At 31.2% G+C, this 6,530-nt stretch overlaps 1 pseudogene; it reads right to left on the reverse strand.

Annotated features, from left to right (window-relative positions):
- Window positions 1-1,609: 1,609 nt before the first annotated feature.
- Window positions 1,610-4,485, reverse strand: LOC111288116 (G-type lectin S-receptor-like serine/threonine-protein kinase LECRK3; annotated as a pseudogene).
- Between the last annotated feature and the right edge of the window lie 2,045 nt (window positions 4,486-6,530).

A 6,530-nucleotide genomic window follows, 5' to 3' on the forward strand; every position in this document is an offset into this window, starting at 1 on the left:
CCTTTTTTCAGTATCATGTTACCTTATCGGGTTTAATAAAATTACAAGATCTTTCTTCTCTTTGGATAATGTTTTTGTTTTCTAACTCAAATTTGGTTTTTGTTTTCTACAATTTTTGGAAAGTGAAGTTCATGGGCTAAGCCCAAAGTGGTACCAAGAGAGTTGCCTTTCAATTTTTTTTTATTATTGTTTTTTTATAGGGACACAGGACCACTAAGTGATGGTTCCATGATTTGTAGATAATAAAAAGACTTTCATGTCATAGATTAGGACCTGACCAACCAAAACCAGGCATTTATGTGGTGGGAAGTTATCAAGATTTAAGGAGGATTTTATCTTAATTAATAAGCCACCAATAAAGAATGAAAACTCCTTAGAAGAAATTATATCCTTGGCTCATCATTTATAGAATAACTCTAAAGGAGTTTTTTTTAATTAATTTTTTCCTTTTTACCAAATCAGCATGAAATACTAACAATATTTGTGATCTCAAGTCAAAGATCAAGCAAATAATGTAAAAGCAACAGTATTCCAAGTAGATTGATGAATATATGCAATGAGCTTATATATATTTTAAGTTTTTTAAATTACGATTAGAATTCGAAATTTGGACTTTCAATTTTAAAATGACTCAATGATTACAAAATTATTGAATAATTTGATGATTCATGAAGAATTAAAATCCTATAAAATTAATGAGCAAGAAAACTTTGATTATCAAACTTTTTTTAACTCCCACTCCTATTTGTAACTGAATTAACCAAGTTTCAACAATTCTTACATTTTCATTTTATTTTCTTCTAATGGTCAATATGATCACATCAAACCACCCAACCTATGAAATGAACTAATTTTGTTGGTGAGTCAAAAAATTCATTAACCTAAAATTGTATTGATAATTGATAATCATGTTTATCAGGGCAAACCTAAATGATTAATTAATTTAACTTCTTTAAAGAATTATTTATTAGGTTGTTATAAATAGTTTTATGCCACTTAATTTGGTTTAATTGCCTTTGGCCAAAAGACCATAAGTTGTTGCATTTCTCATTCAAAAATAGTCATTGACGGTTCTACTCTTTGATTGCCACTCCAACCTATTTTGTAAATTGTAAAGCTTTTTTATTTTTTTTTTAATTCAAGGAAAAGAGATTGAACATTGTTTTTTGAATAAAAAGATTATGTCAATGAATCTCGAGATTAATTTAATTAATTCATATAATTACTTTTAAGAAATGACATTTATTAGATCTGAAGTTTAAAATTTAGTATTTATAATTTTTTTGTTAATTATGTCAATAATTTTAGTATTGTAAAGCTTTTTTTTTTTTAATTCGAAGAAAAGAAATTGAACATTGTTTTTTGAATAAAAAGATTATGTCAATGAATCCCAAGATTAATTTAATTAATTCATATAATTATTTTTAAGAAGTGATATTTATTAAGTTTAGAATTTAAATTTGAGTATTTATAATTTTTTTATTAATTATGTCAATCATTAAATTAAATACTCGGGATCTTTGTATTACCAACTAGGCTAATTTCGTTTGAATAAGAATGTAAATTCGGTTAATTGCTACTAAAGTTTAATGTTTCAAAAGAGCTGCGTTTCATTTATTAGCAGTAAGGCAATCTATGCTAGGATGATTTCCTCTCAATTTTTCTTGTTCTGACACAAATTATTGAAAACTGGAACTATTTAAATTGCGAGTTTTATTTATAGGATCAACTTCAAAGATAAAGAGGATAATCGACTAGATCATTGGATCGACAAGGAAAGGGCATGGTGGAGTAGGAACCTGGACAGCACCATCGAGCATCATTGTAACAGTCCTCATGGATGGCCTCATCAATGGATTTTCTTGTACACACCAAATTGCCACTTTTAATAACATCTCCAATTTCCCCACATCGCTTCTAGCCTCTTCATCATGTTCCACCAGCTTTTCAACTATGCCTTCTCTGTAGCATTCGAATGCCCATTCTGTTAATATTGTTGCGTCCTCCTTCTCAACTTCAACACATCTTCTGCAACATATGATCTCTAATAGCATGACTCCAAAACTGTAAACATCTACCTTCACTGTGACTGGGGTGTTTCTGAACCACTCTGGCGCCACATAGCCTTTAGTCCCTCTTATGCCGGTCAGCGTACGAGTGTTGTTGATCAGAAGCTTTGACAACCCAAAATCTGATATTTTGGCGGTAAAAGAATCATCCAATAGTATATTTTGTGGCTTTATGTCACAGTGGATGATTTGTGTGTTGCATTCTTCATGCAAGTATGTGAGGCCTTTTGCAATCCCTGATGCAATTTGCAGTCTTCGTTGCCAACTTGGCCTTAGCACTCCAAAAAGGAAGCTAGCCAATAAACCATTTTGCATAAACTCATAGACCAGAAGTCTATTTTCGCCTTCATCACAATAGCCAAGTAGTCTCACCAAATTCTTATGGTGAGTTTGTCCAATGACCTTCACTTCTGTTTTAAATTCCTTTTCACCCTCTTGAGCAAACTTTTCTAATTTCTTGACTGCAACATAATTTCCATAACTTGAAGGCAATTCTCCTTTGTAAACCGTACCAAAAGCACCCCTTCCTAGTTCTTCTTTGAATCTGTTTGTGGCTTGTTCGAGATCTTTGTATGTGAAAGAACGCAGATGAGTCTCCAAATCTCTTCTGCTAGGAACACCGTCTAAGTATCGAAGTCTTCTTTGATATAAACAGAAAAAGATCAGAGAAATTGCAACTAAAAAAAAGAAGTTGAATATGGCCGAGGTGCCTAAGAGAACTGAAAGGATCAAAATAACTTGATTCTGATTTTCATTGCTTGGATTTGGAGTGGCTTGGTTTGTCCTAGAGGCATTTGACTTTGGTACCTTGAAGAGAGCTGTTCTATCTATAACATCTCTATCAAACCGCCCATTTGAAAGTGGTAATTTCTTTTTCCAACAGGTTCCATTGCCATCTGGACTTACAGTTGGATCCTGTAAAATGGCAACTGCACAAGAACAGTCAAGAAGGCAAGATTGCCTACATTCAAACTCAGTTGCAGGTTTCAATATCCCATAGTCACTGAAAGGAAAATCAGCAAATGAGATTGGCTTGAACTCAAAGCGATCTTCCCCATTGGTGGATCCGTCCGGATTGCAATCTGCTGGGTAGTTTGTGTAATCTTGTTTGCAGCCATGTATGGATTATTTTCATCCAAAAAAGAAAATCCTGGGGGACATGTGCAATTAGGCCTCCTATCATTGATAAGTTCACAAATACTGTTATAACCACAAGGGCCATTTCCGAGTGTAGCTGTATTGTCTACAAAGCTACGACAGATGTCCCTAGGCCTGAACCACAAGACAGACCAACTTTCACCACCACTGGGGTTCCTTGGATAAGAATAGAGAGTAAAAACTCTATAAAAATCAAGTGTTGCCCTGTAGTAGTTTGAGTCTGGTTTTGGAACAGCATTTTCTGGTGCAAGGATGCGTGGACTTCCAGTTGAATTCTGGATTTGGATATGCCCTGACTTGTTGAAGATCAACCGAGAACCGGTTTCAAAACTTGAATAATTATTGTAAGGTTTTCTGGTGAACATATCTATTTGATTAAGTATGAGAGATCCTTTATCGAAACGTAGTTGATATTTCCCCTTATTGTAACGTGTTTCATCCAAAGCTGATAAAAGATATCCATCAACATCCAATTCTTGAGTCGGCAAGATGGTATCAGTTGGATATTTGAAGCTTTCCCATATGTTGGCTGAGTTGTTGCTTGCTATCACAAAATTCCCTGTATCAAGCATGGCCGCATGCGACACTGGAGAATCATTTGTGAGGCTTTGGGACCTCCACAACTCTTTGTCTTTAGGATCTTTAAGCACAAGATGTCCGGTCCTGGTGAGCTCAACCATCGAATCTTTATCAGTTGCTGGATTCTCTCTATTAGCATACCATACTATAGTTCTTTCCGGGATCTTAGCATACCATATTGCAAGAACGAACCGATCTTTTTCGCCTTGAATGGGATGAAAACCAAAGGCAAAATCACCTGATGGTGATTGCCAAGTCATGTTTCTATCATTTGCAGATAGAAAATCACCTACACTTACATTCCCTTGAGCCTGAACTGTCGCAAGAATCCAAAGGATCATGCTTATAAGTATAAGCAGGAAAAGATGACTGTGAAAAAGTGTTGAGATCATTGAATCTCTCCGGTAGGAGTTCAAGTATGGTTCTCAAATGTGACAAAAACGAAAACTTGGTTCCTTCCGGTATGATTCTCTGCACTTTAAAAGGGATTGAGCCTGTTGCCTGCCGGTTTGTATGGTCATAGGATTCCAGGGAACAACTTCTGGGAAAGTGCAAAAAGAATAGATATTTGCACGGCACATACTTTGAAATGTGTGCATTATTTTCAATTATTTTCCACAGATATTTGATAATTTCGTCCAATTAATTTAAATCCCAAGTCAGCGAGTGAGGTCCCACTTTAACAGTCAAGTAGAGATTTCTCGAACTTATTACTGTCGAAAACAAGCTATATGTCTGTCTTTGTACGTCTATTTTGATCCATATCTTGCCATTTGTCCATACCTTTGTTCATTTTACCAAGTGATACGCATAAAAGGGGAAAATAGAATTTTTCTTAATGGAATATATAAAAAATCAAAAACTACTTTCACTCTACAAAAAGTTGTTCAAAATATTACTAAAGGATTCAAATTGTCACTCGTACTAATGATCAAATAACATATACATATATGCATAATAATGATCAAATGTTTATTTTCATTAAATTGAGCTCTTAATTGATTAAAGACTGTAATATATGGCTTAAAAATTAATTTTCTTTCAATTAAAAGTTTAATTAGGTGAAGCAATTTTAAGATTTGGATTCAACTTTTTGTAAAAACTGAATAAATAAAAAATTTATTTATAAAAGATAAAAATATTGCTACATCATGATTGAGCTAATCAATCTTATTACAATATAAAAAATCACAAATAAAAAATAGAATCTTTGAAATACCAAACATTATAAAGATTTTTGATAGCTTGTTGATGAGCTGATCGGCCAAACACCTGTCTAAACTTCTTTCAAACTTGCTCAACTAATGTTCTAGAAAGCTGAAATAATCAAACATAGTTTTTAAAAAACAACTTGTTTTGTCAACAAAAAATGGGTTTTTTAGAGATGGACAGTAAGAAAGCTACAAAAAATCCTTGATTTTCATTTTTTTAAACATTATTTTGAATGCTTATATTTTTATATATGGAGGGAGAATGCCAACTATCAAATATCTTTCTTTAAAGCCTATCAAAGGTTTACATACAAATAAACTCAACTAATAAAGAGAGTCGACTATTTTTCCTTAGTTTTTATTATTTAGGTTTGAATTTGTTTGGAATCTGTAAAAAAGTTATTTCGCATAAATTCATTAAGCTCGACATAGATATATTTGCTTGAATTGATTCAAACAGGGAATGTACTAGACAAAACCCAATAACCCTTGATCACTAAATTAAAAAAAGGGGTTATATACAAATATATAAAGTTTAATATCTAAATAAACTCTCGAACTTTATATCAAAATGCAATAAAGCCATCAATTTTTTATTAAATGAAATTAAGACTACAAATTTTTATTTTATTGTAATTATACTCAGTAAATCTTAAAATTGGATGAATAATGTCCAAGTTAAAGATTCTTAAAAATAGTATTATCTTAAATATTTTTCATTTAATTCATCCAAATGAATCTAAGTAAACATTTTTTACAAATTAAATCATCCAATTAAAAAACTTAAATAAAAATATTTTATACCATCAAGGTTCTAATTATAATAAAATAAAATTTTATAGGATTAATATCATGCAATAAAAAATTAAAATTTTTTTTTGCATTTTGAAATAAAATTTGAAGTCAAGCTTATTTGAATATTATCTCAATAAAATAAAGGATAATTATATATATGTATATATAAGATAAAAATAAGAAATACAATTGGCTACTAAAATACTACTAAGCATAAATACTACAACCAATCTTTATATATGTCATTTTTTTTACAAATAAGGCTGCAATTTAAAAATAAAAAAAAGTGATGATGGGTGTTGACATATAAATTTTAAACTTGTTAAACATGGTATTTTAAAAGTAATTACATAAATAAACTAAATTATACTCCTTTTTTTTTTTTTTGGCCAACAACCATTTTTATCCATTTGGTGACTGTGTTCGACAATGGATTAAGAAATAGTAAATTTATTGCAAACCCAAACTCTCAATATAATTTATTTCGTTCAGTCATGTTTAGCTATATATTCATTTTGAAATCTCTAATTTATTGTATGTATTTTAAATATATATTTTTATCAATATTTTTACTATTTCAGTTTGTAAACAACCATCTATCAGTTTAGATTGTAAAATTGTATTTAACACTTATCTTTACTTTAGTACATGGTTTCTCTGAGATTTTCCTCTAATCTGCTTAACCTTCTATTGGTGCCCATTGCTTTTTTTAGGCAAC

The sequence above is a fragment of the Durio zibethinus genome, chromosome 4 (assembly GCF_047325235.1).
Source record: "Durio zibethinus cultivar Kanyao isolate XHJ-2024 chromosome 4, ASM4732523v1, whole genome shotgun sequence".
NCBI lineage: Eukaryota > Viridiplantae > Streptophyta > Magnoliopsida > Malvales > Malvaceae > Durio > Durio zibethinus.